The sequence below is a fragment of the Choloepus didactylus genome, chromosome X (genome assembly GCF_015220235.1).
Source record: "Choloepus didactylus isolate mChoDid1 chromosome X, mChoDid1.pri, whole genome shotgun sequence".
NCBI lineage: Eukaryota > Metazoa > Chordata > Mammalia > Pilosa > Megalonychidae > Choloepus > Choloepus didactylus.
In genome coordinates this window covers 120932116-120948241 of record NC_051334.1, presented here as the reverse complement: position 1 = coordinate 120948241, position 16126 = coordinate 120932116, and the positions used below count along the sequence as shown (strand labels likewise).

Below are 16126 nucleotides of genomic sequence, written 5' to 3'. Positions count from 1 at the left end.
GTTTGTTTCCTTCCCCTATTTTTCTACTCATCCATCCATAAACTAGACAAAGTGGAGTGTGGTCCTTATGGCTTTCCCAATCCCATTGTCACCCCTCATAAGCTACATTTTTATACAACTGTCTTCGAGATTCATGGGTTCTGGGTTGTAGTTTGATAGTTTCAGGTATCCACCACCAGCTACCCCAATTCTTTAGAACCTAAAAAGGGTTGTCTACAGTGTGCGTAAGAGTGCCCTCCAGAGTGACCTCTCGGCTCGTTTTGGAATCTCTCTGCCACTGAAGCTTATTTCATTTCTTTCACATCCCCCTTTTGGTCAAGAAGATGTTCTCCATCCCACGATGCCGGGTCTACATTCCTCCCCGGGAGTCATATTCTAAGTTGCCAGGGAGATTCACTCCCCTGGGTGTCTGATCCCACGTAGGGGGGAGGGCAGTGATTTCACCTTTCAAGTTGGCTTAGCCAGAGAGAGAGGGCCACATCTGAGCAACAAAGAGGCATTCGAGAGGAGGCTCTTAGGCACAACCATAGGGAGGCCTAGCCTCTCCTTTGCAGCAACCATCTTCCCAAGGGTAAAACCTATGGTAGAGGGCTCAACCCATCAAACCACCAGTCCCCTATGTCTGTGGTCATGTTAGCAACCATCGAGGTGGGGTAGGCCAATACCCCTGCATTCTCCACAGGCTCCTCAAGGGGGCACTGCATCTTTTTTTTTCCTTGTTTTTCTTTTTTTTTTTTTAACTTTCCCTTCTTTTTTAAATCAACTGTATGAAAAAAAAGTTAAAAAGAAAGCAAACATACAATAAAAGAACATTTCAAAGAGACCATAACAAGGGAGTAAGAAAAAGACAACTAACCTAAGATAACTGCTTAACTTCCAACCTGTTCCTACTTTACCCCAAGAAAGTTACCTAATATAGCAACATTTCTGTGAACTTGTTCCTACTATATCCATCAGAAATTAACAGACCATAGTCATTCCTGGGCATCCCCAGAATGTTAAATAGCTTATCTGTTCTTCTTGGATTATTGTTCCCCCTTCCTTAATTGCTCTCTATTGCTAGTTCCCCTACATTCTACATTATAAACCATTTGTTTTACATTTTTCAAAGTTCACATTAGTGGTAGCATATAATATTTCTCTTTTTGTGCCTGGCTTATTTCGCTCAGCATTATGTCTTCAAGGTTCATCCATGTTGTCATATGTTTCACGAGATCGTTCCTTCTTACTGCCGCGTAGTATTCCATCGTGTGTATATACCACATTTTATTTATCCACTCATCTGTTGAAGGACATTTGGGTTGTTTCCATCTCTTGGCAATTGTGAATAATGCTGCTATGAACATTGGCGTGCAGATATCTGTTCGTGTCACTGCTTTCCGATCTTCCGGGTATATACCGAGAAGTGCAATCGCTGGATCGAATGGTAACTCTATATCTAGTTTTCTAAGGAACTGCCAGACTGACTTCCAGAGTGGCTGAACCATTATACAGTCCCACCAACAATGAATAAGAGTTCCAATTTCTCCACATCCCCTCCAGCATTTGTAGTTTCCTGTTTGTTTAATGGCAGCCATTCTAATCGGTGTTAGATGGTATCTCATTGTGGTCTTAATTTGCATCTCTCTAATAGCTAGTGAAGCTGAACATTTTTTCGTGTGTTTCTTGGCCATTTGTATTTCCTCTTCAGAGAACTGTCTTTTCATATCTTTTGCCCATTTTATAATTGGGCTGTCTGTACTATTGTCATTGAGTTGTAGGATTTCTTTATATATGCAAGATATCAGTCTTTTGTCAGATACATGGTTTCCAAAAATTTTTTCCCATTGAGTTGGCTGCCTCTTTACCTTTTTGAGAAATTCCTTTGAGGTGCAGAAACTTCTAAGCTTGAGGAGTTCCCATTTATCTATTTTCTCTTTTGTTGCTTGTGCTTTGGGTGTAAAGTCTAGGAAGTGGCCGCCTGATACAAGGTCTTGAAGATGTTTTCCTACATTATCTTCTAGGAGTTTTATGGTACTTTCTTTTATATTGAGATCTTTGGTCCATTTTGAGTTAATTTTTGTGTAGGGGGTGAGGTAGGGGTCCTCTTTCATTCTTTTGGATATGGATATCCAACTCTCCCAGCCCCATTTGTTGAAAAGACCATTATGACTCAGTTCAGTGACTTTGGGGGCCTTATCAAAGATCAGTCGGCCATAGATCTGAGGGTCTATCTCTGAATTCTCAATTCGATTCCATTGATCTATATGTCTATCTTTGTGCCAGTACCATGCTGTTTTGGCAACTGTGGCTTTATAATAAGCTTCAAAGTCAGGGAGTGTAAGTCCTCCCACTTCGTTTTTCTTTTTAGAGTGTCTTTAGCAATTCGAGGCATCTTCCCTTTCCAAATAAATTTGATAACTAGCTTTTCCAAGTCTGCAAAGTAGGTTGTTGGAATTTTGATTGGGATTGCATTGAATCTGTAGATGAGTTTGGGTAGAATTGATATCTTAATGACATTTAGCCTTCCTATCCATGAACATGGAATATTTTTCCATCTTTTAAGGTCCCCTTCTATTTCTTTTAGTAGAGTTATGTAGTTTTCTTTGTATAGGTCTTTTACATCTTTGGTTAAGTTTATTCCTAGATACTTGATTTTTTTAGTTGCTATTGAAAATGGTATCTTTTTCTTGAGTGTCTCTTCAGTTTGTTCATTTCTAGCATATAGAAACATTACTGACTTATGTGCATTAATCTTGTATCCCGCTACTTTGCTAAATTTGTTTATTAGCTCTAGTAGCTGTATCGTCGATTTCTCAGGGTTTTCTAGATATAAGATCATATCATCTGCAAACAATGACAGTTTTACTTCTTCTTTTCCAATTTGGATGCCTTTTATTTCTTTGTCTTGCCGGATTGCCCTGGCTAGCACTTCCAGCACAATGTTGAATAACAGTGGTGACAGCGGGCATCCTTGTCTTCTTCCTGATCTTAGAGGGAAGGCTTTCAGTCTCTCACCATTGAGTACTATGCTGGCTGTGGGTTTTTCATATATGCTCTTTATCATGTTGAGGAAGTTCCCTTCAATTCCTACCTTTTGAAGTGTTTTTATCAAAAAGGGATGTTGGATTTTGTCAAATGCTTTTTCAGCATCTATTGAGATGATCAATTGATTTTTCCCTTTTGACTTGTTAATGTGTTGTAATACATTGATTGATTTTCTTATGTTGAACCATCCTTGCATGCCTGGAATGAACCCCACTTGGTCATGGTGTATGATTTTTTTAATGTGTCTTTGGATTCGATTTGCAAGTATTTTGTTGAGGATTTTTGCATCTATATTCATTAGGGAGATTGGTCGGTAGTTTTCCTTTTTTGTAGCATCTTTGCCTGGTTTTGGTATTAGATTGATGTTAGCTTCATAAAATGAGTTAGGTAGTGTTCCATTTTCTTCGATGTTTTGAAAGAGTTTGAGTAAGATTGGTGTCAGTTCTTTCTGGAAAGTTTGGTAGAATTCCCCTGTGAAGCCATCTGGCCCTGGGCATTTATTTGTGGGAAGATTTTTGATGACTGATTGGATCTCTTTGCTTGTGATGGGTTGGTTGAGGTCTTCTATTTCTTCTCTGGTCAGTCTAGGTTGTTCATATGTTTCCAGGAAATTGTCCATTTCCTCTACATTATCCAGTTTGTTGCCAGAAAGTTGTTCATAATATCCTCTTATAATTTTTTTAATTTCTTCAGGATCTGCAGTTATGTCACCTTTTTCATTCATTATTTTGTTTATATGGGTTTTCTCTCTTTTTGATTTTGTCAGTCTAGCGAGGGGCTTGTCAATCTTGTTGATCTCCTCAAAGAACCAACTTTTGGTGATATTTATCCTCTCTATTGTTTTTTTGTTCTCTATGTCATTTATTTCTGCTTTAATCCTTGTTATTTCTTTTCTTCTACTTGGTTTAGGATTGGTTTGCTGTTCATTTTCTAGCTTCTTCAGTTGATCCACTAGTTCTTTGATTTTGGCTCTTTCTTCCTTTTTAATATATGCGTTTAGTGCTATAAATTTCCCCGTTAGCACTGCTTTTGCTGCATCCCATAGGTTTTGGTATGTTGTGTTCTCATTTTCATTCGTCTCTATATATTGAGCAATTTCTCTTGCTATTTCTTCTTTAACCCACTGATTGTTTAGGAGTGTGTTGTTTAACCTCCAGGTATTTGTGAATTTTCTAAGTCTCTGATGGTTATTGACTTCTAATTGTATTCCATTGTGGTCAGAGAATGTGCTTTGAATAATTTCAATCTTTTTAAATTTATTGAGGCTTGTTTTATGTCCCAGCATATGATCTATTCTGGAGAAAGTTCCATGAGCACTAGAAAAGTATGTGTATCCTGGTGATTTGGGATGTAATGTCCTGTATATGTCTGTTAAATCTAATTCATTTATCAGATTGTTTAGGTTTTCAATTTCCTTATTGGTCTTCTGTCTGGTTGATCTATCTATAGGAGAGAGTGATGTGTTGAAGTCTCCCACAATTATTGTGGAAACATCAATTGCTTCCTTTAGTTTTGCCAGTGTTTCTCTCATGTACTTTGTGGCACCTTGGTTGGGTGCATAGACATTTACGATTGTTATTTCTTCTTGCTGAATTGCCCCTTTTATTAGTATGTAGTGGCCTTCTTTGTCTCTCAAAACATCCCTGCATTTGAAGTCTATTTTATCTGAGATTAATATTGCTACACCTGCTTTCTTTTGGCTGTAGCTTGCATGAAATATTTTTTTCCATCCTTTCACTTTCAGTTTCTTTGTGTCCCTGTGTCTAAGATGAGTCTCTTGTATGCAACATATTGATGGTTCATTTTTTTTGATCCATTCTGCGAATCTATATCTTTTAATTGGGGAGTTTAATCCATTTACATTCAAAGTTATAACTGTGAAGGCATTTCTTGAATCAGCCATCTTATCCTTTGGTTTATGTTTGTCATATTTTTCCCCTCTCTCTATTAATATCCTTTATTGTACCCATACCGAATCTCTTTAGTACTGAACCTTTCTCCAAGTCTCTCTGTCCTTTCTTTGTTTCTCTGTCTGTAGGGCTCCCTTTAGTATCTCCAGTAGGGCAGGTCTCTTGTTAGCAAATTCTCTCAGCATTTGTTTGTCTGTGAAAAATTTAAGCTCTCCCTCAAATTTGAAGGAGTGCTTTGCTGGATAAAGGATTCTTGGTTGGAAATTTTTCTCACTCAGAATTTTAAATATATCGTGCCACTGCCTTCTGGCCTCCATGGTGGCTGCTGAGTAGTCACTACTTAGTCTTATGCTGTTTCCTTTGTATGTGGTGAGTTGCTTTTCTCTTGCTGCTTTCAGAATTTGCTCCTTCTCTTCTGTGTTTGACAGTGTGATCAGAATATGTCTCGGAGTGGGTTTATTTGGATTTATTCTATTTGGAGTTCGCTGAGCATTTATGATTTGTGTATTTATGTTGTTTAGAAGATTTGGGAAGTTTTCCCCAACAATTTCTTTGAATACTGTTCCTAGACCTTTACCCTTTTCTTCCCCTTCTGGGACACCAATGAGTCTTATATTCGCACGTTTCGTATTATCTATCATATCCCTGAGGTCCGTTTCGATTTTTTCAATTTTTTTCCCCATTCTTTCTTTTATACTTTCATTTTCCATTCTGTCATCTTCCAGGTCACTGATTCGTTGTTCAACTTCCTCTAGTCTTGTACTATGAGTGTCCAGAATCTTTTTAATTTGGTCAACAGTTTCTTTAATTTCCATAAGATCATCCATTTTTTTATTTAGTCTTGCAATGTCTTCTTTATGCTCTTCTAGGGTCTTCTTGATATCCTTTGTATCCCTTACTATGGTCTCATTGTTCATCTTTAGTTCTTTGAGTAACTGCTCTAGGTGCTGTGTCTCTTCTGATCTTTTGATTTGGGTGCTTGGGCTTGGGTTATCCATATCGTCTGTTTTTTTCATATGCTTTATAATTTTCTGTTGTTTTTGGCCTCTTGGCATTTGCTGAACTTGATAGGGTTCTTTTAGGATTTGTAGACCAATTGAAGTCCTTATCTCTAATTTATCAGATCTACAGCTTTGTGGAGTACACTTTCTCTAACTAACCAGCAGGTGGCGTCCACGAGCCACCTGTTCTCCACAAGCCAGTTCTCCCCTGCTTAGCCTTTTTGTTGAGTGGGGGAGTGAGTCTTGTCAGGTCCAATTGGTGTACCAAGCTTGCGTGTGTAGTTGGTGTTGCCTGCCCTGTATATGGGGCGTGTTTCTGGGCAGTCAGGGAGGGGGGTTGGCTCTAACAATCAAATCTCCCTGGTGATCCTAGAGTTTTAAAGCTGCTGCAATAGTCTAATCCTTCAGTTCAGTCCTGCCACAGTTTGTCTCTGCCACTGACCCAGAAGTCCTTGGTATTGGCGTATGGCTCCTGAGACTTGCAAGTGGGCCCGTCTTCCAGGCTGTGCACCCCCGGTCCTCTGCTGAGGGATGACTGTGCTATGTCACAGGTGAGTGCCGTCCCCCCAGGGCAGTTCTGGGCTGCTGGGCTGTGTAGGGAGGCTCCCAGTCTGCTGAAATGATGGCTGAATGGGGCTCTGTTAATTCACACTGCTCCACCTTCCCAACTCTGGGACAATCAGCTTAGGTTGCAGGGAAGGCTAATGTCCACGCCCAGTTTTGTGGTGTGTGCCTGTTATTTGAAGGGCTTCCATCACACTGGGTTGTCTGGGGCAGTTCTGGGCTATGGGGCTGGCGATGGGCAGGAGTGTTTCCTGTCCACCAGGATGATGCCTGTGAGCGGACACCCCCCTTTTCTTGGGAAGTTGTTGTGTTTAGTGAATTTTCTCAGCCACTGGATTGTTGCCTTTTGTCTCAGAGCTCTCTTAGTTCTGCTCTTGTCTTGACCTGCCCAAATTGCAAGTCTTTGAAGCTTTCTGTATTGGGCTTCTTAGAGTAATTGTTTTAGAAAAAGAAAAAAGGATTAAAAAAAAAAAAAAAAGGGCCCTCCTCAGAGATCTAATGGGTTGTTGAAATGCTAAGAGACAAAGCAATTAGGGCCATTAAGGAAAGGTCCACAGGGCAGAGAGATCAGCTTTTCTTCGGGATTTGCATATGAGCCTCAGGGCCTGAGCTCTGCCCTTCCCCTTTCTATGTTCACCAGAGCTCCAAAAATCCTCCGCTTTTATTTTGGAGTTTTTCGTGTTGTTTTTTTCTATGCCTGTCTCCTCTCTGCTGGGCTGGCTGCTCTCAGATTCTCTGGTGTCTGGTCTCAGTCTATCTATGATTGGAGTTTGGATCAGTAGAATGAGTTTCTGATAAGCGCTGCCACTGCAGTTCTCCCTTCTCCTTCCCGGAGCTGACAGCCCCTCCTCCCACGGGACTGAGCCTGGCAGGGAGGGGTGCGGGTCCCCTGGCCACAAAAACTTACAGATTTCGCTGATCTCAGCAGTTCTGCGTTTTCATGAGTGTTGTATGAAGTATGCCCAAAGTCATATTGCTCTGTGGTGTCCAGTCCATGCAGTTCCTGGCTTTCTACCTACTTTCCTGGAGGAGTAACTAAACATACAGCTCACCAGTCTGCCATCTTGCCCCGCCTCTCTTGTTAGTTCTTTAATTCCTTCAGTCTTCTCTTATAGCATCTAATTCTTACATGTTTGTCAGTTGTTTTATTCCTCTAACCATACAAAACACACATATTCTATGTCTAAAAATTCCGATAGCGGCATTGCTTGCAGAGATAATCTTGTTGCCTACTGTTTTACTGCAAGCTCACTATGTTAGTTTCCTGCAACTGCTGTAACAAATGACCACAAACTGGAGGGCTTAAAGCAACCAAAATTTATTCTCTCACCGTTCAGGAGACCAGAAGTCCGAAATTGGCTTGCTGCCCTGATAAGGCTCTCATGGAGAATGTTTTCTTGCCCCATTCCTGGCTCCCGGCTATCCTTGGTGTTCCATAGCTAGTGGACGCATTACTCCAGTCCCTGCCTCATGTTCACACAAACTTCTTTTCTGTGCGTCTCTGTTCTTCTTATAAGGACAGGGGTCATATTGAATTTAGAGTCCTCCTTAATCCAGGGTGAGCTCATCTTGAGATGCTTCACTACTGACATCTGCTAAGACCCTGTTTCCAAATAAGGCCTCATTCTGAGGTTCCGGGTGGACATGAGCTTTTCTTGGACATGATTCAACCCAATACTCTCATATTTTGGAAATTTTATCTGTCAGAAATCTTTAGGACCTGGGCTCCTCTTGATAGTTTATATAATTTCATTTCCGCCAGGCAACTGGAGATGGCACCAGTCCAAATTGAATTTTAAACTGAATTTTAGGCTTGAGGTTTTTCAGAATACCCAGGGAAGGAGATTTTCAGTTGCAAGCCAAAGTGAAGGATTGCTTAAGGTTAGAGATTCAGAAGTGAGATATTTTTCTGCTTTTATTTGGTTATGTCTCAGTTATGAGTCAGGTTATGTCTTTGTAGCAAACAACCACAGAGATCCGTGGATTTAAGGCTGCACAAAATGTCCTGCTCCTGCTTTGAGTTGCTCTTACTTTGAGAATGGGCTGATGGTCTATTGCCTTGAAGACAATGGCTGTTTTCTGTGGAAAACGGGAAGAAGGAAGATGGCAGATAAGCTTGACTCTTAAAATTTTCCCCAGAATTGACAGCTGTGACTTCTGCTAATTTATCACACGCCCACACTGAACTCCTAGAGAGAAAGGGCATGCAATCACACGGTGTGGGTAGGAGAACCAGGTCTATCTGATGAGTGTCATGAAAGACCTCACTAATTATTACCTTGATATAATCACCTTGGCTACACCATGCTAGCAATTGGCTTATGCTGTGTAACAAATCACCCCAAAATTTAGTGAGTTAAAACAACAAACAAATTATTTCTCACAATTGTGTGGGTCATCTGGGAGTTTTATTTGGGCTGGCCCAAGTTCACCCTTACCTTGAGGGTGTGGCCCTATGGAGTTCAAGATGGATGTAGGTACAGCTATTATTAGGCTCTGTGGGTTTGTGAAAATGGAAGCTTAGTTTCTCTGAGTTCTACGATGCCCAGGAAGTCTTTCTGACTTCTTATTGTCCCTTAGATTTTGGAATTTGAATATTTTCTTATTTTATACAGCATCATCAATAGTTTTTGTTAGGAGGGTTAGAAATAGAAGCCCTATAATTTCTTGTTTTCAGGTTCTTGACAATCTGAATACAATTAGGTTAATAAAGTCATATCTATATGAACCAAATGAATGAGGGTTATACATTCCTAAGTGTTTACTTAAGTGGCATATCTTAGCATGCAAGTACACTTTAAAGATAAGAGATCAGAGTGTCAGGGATGGGTTTGTATCAGTAAGAAAAAGCCCTGCCACCCGGAGTATTGCACTCTGAATGTTACCACAGGGGGTTATTTTCATGGTAATTGTGCAAAAAAAAAAAAAATACTCAGTGCATCATGCAAAAATATCATTGTTCAGTCTAACTATAAAACTATTGATTCTTTCTGCCAGGGAGATTATGTTTGGAGCACAATTCTGGAGAGTGGCTATTGTTTTGTGGCTTGTACAGTGTGCTTTTTTGACAGCTCTTGCCAGGCTGAAGAACCTTGGCTTGGAATTCCATGATGGATGTTGCTGAGTATCCAAGGGTTTTTTTTTTTTTTTCAGTGATCTTCAGGAGTCTTGTGTCTGAAACGACATTGATGCAGCACCACTGTCTTCTGTATCACACACTAAGTCAGCCTTATTATGGGGAGGGGAAAGAAAACCACATTTGGGGTATTCAGTCAAAGAGCTAATCATGTAATTGTGATCAGCATTCAATATCACCTTCTAATCTGAATAATTAATTCCCTTGAGGTGACACTATCACAGTAAGATTTGGAAGGTAGTTTGGTCACTGAACACTAACTGATACTTGAATCCAGAGACACAGGAAATAAATGAACTTTCCCCATGAATAAGTTCCACAAAGAATGGCTTACATTTTGTATCCATGGTTCCAGTGTAATGTCTTCCTTTTTAAAGAAGCTAAAATATGGAATCATAGCATAGGAGTCCCTGTTTTTCCTATATTGTTAAGGAGAAGGGTGTCCCCAAGGAGTCAAGTGATGTAAAGAACACAAACAGAGCTCTGGTTTTGTGACCCAGCTCTGGGTCAGGAAGACAAATGAGAGAGACGTCCTCCCTGCTGAATTGCAGTAAGTTAAATTAATTCACTGTGACATTAGGAAGACACACACGATACTCTAAGGTTTTCATCACTCTTCCCACAGTCTAATAGAATTGAATTTCAGTGTAGAAGATGCTGTGAAGACCAGGGTTGGCTGTCTACAAAGTTAGACTAGGTAAATCCCTGTCTTCCAGGCTGCTAGGTAACTTTCCTTAGTTCCTCTCCATGCTATCTGCTATTGATTGTAAGAGATCAAATCGCTCTCCTGGCCATCAGGACAATAGGATCTGAGAACGTTATCTGTGCACTGGACTTGAAACCACCTGAACTTCCTTGATATAGTCCATCATTCTCCTGTCCTGATATAATCCATCGTTCTCTTATCAGAGTTATCTACAGAAAGAGAATACCATTCATCTCTGTTTGTGATACCACCTGGGTTCTTTATGATGGGATAAATATGTCCTAGCCTCTCTGCTTGTAGAGCATTGTGGAGCAGAAGGAGAATCCCTTTTGACCCATTTGGTCTATTTATCATGTCTGTCCATTACGATATGCACTACATTTTTCTATAATGATTTGTTCACGTGTCTGTTGTCACATTTAGCCTATGAGAAAGTCAAAGCCCATGCACATCTTGCATCTTATACATCTTTTATTCTCAGGACCTGACTCGTGTTCAATACCATGTATGTTAAATAAATATTTGCTGAATGGAGGGAAGTATAGAGCTCCATCTTGAATTCCATGCTGCCAATGGTTCTCACTCACTCAATGCTCCTTCTGAATGCTCACTTTTGGGGTCCTATCAGGAGGAGGTATTCTGATGTGGAATCTATGCTGTTTCACAATCATGAAGACAATCTTGGGATTTTTCTTTGCCATTCAGCTAATTAAAGTCAGTGAAATAACTATCAAATCAAATCAGCATTCTGGTTTGGAGGCAACTCAAAGGCATGAGTAGAATATAGAAAACAAGCCTCAAAATCAAAATATGTATCCAGAATCAGTTTCCATGAGAAAAAAGCAAGCCACTGACAAAAAGAGTGATGAATTATAGGGGCAAATTCTTGAAGGATGGACACCCAAGTAGACATGGGAATTGTTTTGGTCTGGAACTAGAAAGTTTCTTCCCAAGTACAGTTGAGTTGGACGTGGATCCCAAAGTTTCGTGTTCCACTTCCATGGGGTTCAGTCACTGGTGTAAATGGCTTTTGCACCTGTGTATATTTTAGCCAGGCCCCTCCACCCCCACCATGCATCTGGCATCTGGGTGGGGCCGTAGGACCACATCTTGCCAATGGAGTGGTGAGCAGATGGTAAGAAGTTGGTGTGTCTTCTCTATCCTCTCCCTCTGATTTAATATCAGCATCCAGAGTGAACTTGGAGGCAAGGGTTGCAGGTGAGAGAGAGACACCAAAGGGAAGGATGTAGGTTTCTGAATCAACACTTGGAAGACCATGGCAACCAACCAGAATCACCCATTTTGGGCTTAACTCTGGCTGTTGGTTAAGCCATGAAGCTTTGGGCTCCATCAGTTAAAGCACCTTAGCTTTACCCTAAGGAACAAGGCATGTTTTACATGCACAGGCTACTCTGTTCAGGCAAACTAGGCTGAAAGGATGACGAGCCACACACTTTTGCTGTGCATTCTCCATCCAAATGCTCTTTCCTCATGTCCTGAGAGAGGATTTTGCTGCAGGGCTGCTGCTCCCAGCTGCCTTCATCTCGACCTTGAAGTTCTTTTCTGATTAATGAGGGTTCCCATTAAGCCAGGGTTCAGCTGTCTTCAACTGCCAGGTTTGCTTTGTGAGAGTCTCTGAGCCCATTAATAAGGTGAGACTTTTGGGTCCCAGTACGAAGAGTGAGAATAATTTATTTTCAACAGCATTTTGTTTCCTAAAGCCCCATGTTCTGTTGCATTCAAAGGCCATCTTAGCAAATGATGTATGAAATGAAAAAAAAAGATCTCCATGGCTTCACAGTAAAGGGCACATGTAACAAGAGAATAATTCTGAAATGACATGGAAAAACAGCTATTTTTCTTTAAAACAATTAAAAGCTTATACTTCAGATAAATTGATGTCACTTTACCAAATGTTACATGCTTATTATGTGCAAGGCATTGTATGGATTCCTTGGTAAATAAAATATGGATTTATTTTCAAGAAGCAGGTAGGTTGACGAAGCAGGTTGTCACCAAGTCATAAAAGGTAGATTGTGATATTACCTCAGGCAAGACAGCCAGAGCTGTGGGAAGACATACAGAAGGAGAAAACATGTTATCCTTTCAAGAAAGGGTGAGTAACTATTTTAGTTTGTAAATGGATGCTGTTTAACATGAGACTAGAAGCAAAATAGGGACATGAATCTCTTAATGTGTAGTGGTTGAATGGTGGGTTCCCAAAAGATATGTGCAAGTGCTAAGAGCTCCAAAAGCCATGAATGTGACCTTATGTGGAATAAAGGTCTTTGCAGATGTAATCAAGTTAAGAATCTTGAGAAGGGATCATCCTGGGTTATCCGGAATCCAATGACACTTGGACTTATAAACACATACAGAGAGAGATTTGGGGCATAGACACCTAGGGGAGAAGGCTGTGATCCTGCCCAAGCCAAGGAACGCCTGGAGACACCAGAAGCTGGAAGAAGCTAGGAAGGAGCCTTTCATACAGCCGTCAGAGGTGTCCTCTTAACACCTTGATTTTGAACTTTGGTCCTGTAGAACCAGGGAGAATAAATTCCTATTTTTTAAGGAAAAAATGTGGTGATTTGCTATGGCTGCCCCAGGAAACTAATCCATAATGGCTTGAATTTCCATGAGGCATTCCTGTTGGTCATGGAACAAAGTGATAACTGGGGAGGGTCTGCTTTGAATCAGCTGGGAGGGGAGGAGAGAGGAAAGAGCTGATGGTGGGACTGTGGGAGAGTTAAGTTATTTTGGTCTGACTTTTAGCATACCTATTAGTGGAGGTACTTTTTCTCCCTTCTAATAGCAGACAGAGGCAATAACAGGGAGACAGCCATTAAAAAAATCAAAACCAATGGAATCAGTTGGCTGAAATGGTGAAGTGGCAGGTGGCTCAACCACCGTTATCTCCAGGGTGAAAGGCATCTTTTAGTTGAACTCACCTCTCTGAATACAGCATGATGCAAAAAGACATTCTGAAGGTACCGTTTCCTATAGTCACTAAACGGGTTACTTGCCTGGGAACTCCACTGAACCCAGCTCCAGGACAGGGTGTTCCCAGGGCCCCCACTTTCTTTGTAAAATATGCCTCAAGAGAGAACAAGTTTACATTTGAGGCCTTCTGAAGTTCCAGGGCCATCACCTGTCGGGCCTGGGTAGCAGCAGAATTATCATTTAAGGTACAGCAGCCTTACACTCGAAGCTCAAGCTTCCTACATCTATAGATCAAATGCATTGCAAGGTTATAAGGGATGTTAAAGTTTTCCAGGTTAATTGCTCAACCATACCTAGGAGAAGGCTAAGATCTAACAAAGGTAAGTGATTCTCAATTATATAGGGTACCTTGTCCCAGGATCAGGTTTTGTGCATGCTTTTAAAATGTAATTTTTATTACTTAGGTTTTTAATAATGTCATAATTGTATGAATAGCACGTGTGTGTGTGTGAGAAAGAGAGAGAGAGAGAGAGAGAGAGAGAGAAAGAGAGAGAGAGAGATAAAATGCACCTACCTGTAAATACAGAAAGAAGAAACAGAGCAGGGATTTTCCCATTCTATAACACTGAAGCAAAGGAAATAACCTAATGAAAAAAGCAAACAATGGCAAAATAAAAACATTATGTAGAATCACCCTTCCAGCAGAAGAGAACGTAGTGCAAGCAGAATATTGAGCATATGATTTGCCTAGGTAATGGGAAATATAATGAGAAAGTGAACATTTATGTTGGATTTTTAATAAATTATTAAAGTGCATAGTTCTGTTACATTTTGGATATTGCATGTAATAGCAATTTCCGTTTGTTGTTTTTGTTCTCGTGGTCAAGCCTCCCCATTTTAGTTGATGGGATGCAACTCCTGAGGGATCCTTACTGAAATGAAACGTCAGGCTCTCTCGGTTGCACAGAAATGAAGCGGCCGAGGTGTAGGACAAGCTCGCTGCTTGGAATCAGGGAGGCTGTTTGGCGATGGCCCACTGGGAGATGGCACTCCTTAGCGTCTTCACCTGCCTTGTGCCTTATCAGCCAGAAGGTTGCAAGATGACCTGGAGTCCCCAGTATCTTGGGTATGTTGGGGTGCTTAGCAAGACTGCATTCACAGCAGGTGTGATGGATATGCAAATTATCTCTGCAGGGACATGAACTCTGGTAAAGAAAGGTCTGTTCTCAGATCATAGCTTGGGGAGGGAGAGGAAAGAGAGGGTGAACCAGCCCTTCTCTCTGCCACTTCACCCTTCCATCTTCCTCTTTGGTTCTCCAGGTGGCATTTGAATGCGATGGGTGAAGCAATCTCTTCCAATGCAATGAGAATTTAACCAAGATATCCACCCAAATCCCTCCAAGCCTCCCCGCCTATTTCCAGCTACTCGTTGGATGACTACACGCTACTTGGAATTTATTTTAGCTCTTTCTCAAGAAAGAACCATATAATGATCCATTATTTTTTTTTAAATGTGTTTATGTGTTGCTTTTTCATTCCAAAGCAGTCCTTGACACCAAAAGTACTTAGTAAACCCCCTAATTAATTGTGCAAATAAAAGCATGGGGATTATCACCGTTGAATGACTTTGAAGCAAGGTACTGACATTTTAAGGAGCTTGAAGGGATGATGGTGACCCAGGGAAAGTCAAGTCCTCTACAGTTTTGAAGACAAAACTGAGAGCTGCTCTGGGTCCAAAGAAAGCAAAACATGCATTTAGGTGCAGACATTTCAAAAGAGGTACAAAGTCCTCATAGGTGGTTTATAAGTAATTGGCAGATTCAGGAACACTGGGCAAATGGGTCCAGATCAAATGATATATTTTCCCATGAAAATGTTGAGCATGAGTGTGGGCTGAGCTTTTATACTATCGAAGGGGAAGAGTTTGGGGGATGGGTGTTTATGTAGGAGCCTTGAATCCATGGACCCCCTTCCCAAATCTCTCTGAGCCTCAACAACTCAAATGTTAAGTGGGTGATTCAACAGTAGCTCTCTCCCTCCCAGGTGGGTGGGGGGGAGGGAATGAGTGAACACATCCACTGTACTTAGAAGGACACCTGTCACCAGGTGAGTCCTCCAGGTAAGGTCACCATGATTGCTGATTCACTAGACGGTCGGTAAGTGTATTTATGGCATGCCACTTGGGGTCAGGTGAAACTGAAGGCTCCAAGGACACAGGAAGGGAAAAGCAAGAACAACGAGCTCCTGCCCTCATGCAACCTCCCTTCTAGCAGGAAATGGAAAATCCACAGGGAGCTGTGCACTGCATCGGACGAGGTGCATTGAAAAAGGTAGGAGGTCCATAGGGGGGCTGTTTCAGTTCCCCAGGTGAGACATGATAAAGGTGAGGTGTGGCAAAGCAAAGGTGTGTTACCGTGCGACAGTATGGTAGGTGAGGTCTAAAAACAATTCTCATATGGGAAATGGTGAGAGTGAGCAAGCTTCATTTTCATTAGAATGAATACAGGTGCAAGTCACAATTATTTTTTGCGAAAGGGTTGCCCATTTCTTTCTGAGCCGCTCTCTGCTCTCTTTTGAGGAATACCATTCCCTGTGGCTTGGATAACAAATTGGTTCCACTAGATGGCACCAAATACTACGACATTCCTACTTAACCCAAATGAGTTCTGGACACAGGCTCACCTTTTCCTTGAGGCTTACAGCTCAAAGGAGGAAGGTGTGAATGACAAGGATTTGAAATGGAAGTTTCCACCTGGCTCCGGGAACTCACCTGTCTGATATTTGACCTTTGCATCATGGGTTCTGCAGATGCACGTAGAGATGAGAACAAACTGAGCTATAT

At 41.2% G+C, this 16126-nt stretch overlaps 1 long non-coding RNA gene across 3 annotated transcripts in view; it reads left to right on the top strand.

The window, feature by feature from the left end:
• Positions 1 to 14800, top strand: part of LOC119522566 — a 143609-nt gene extending 128809 nt beyond the window's left edge. For all 3 annotated transcript variants that reach the window (XR_005214471.1, XR_005214469.1, XR_005214470.1), the window contains 2 exons: positions 14172 to 14410; positions 14605 to 14800. This is a non-coding gene — a long non-coding RNA (uncharacterized LOC119522566). The remainder of the gene's footprint in view (positions 1 to 14171; positions 14411 to 14604) is intronic.
• Positions 14801 to 16126: the final 1326 nt, after the last annotated feature.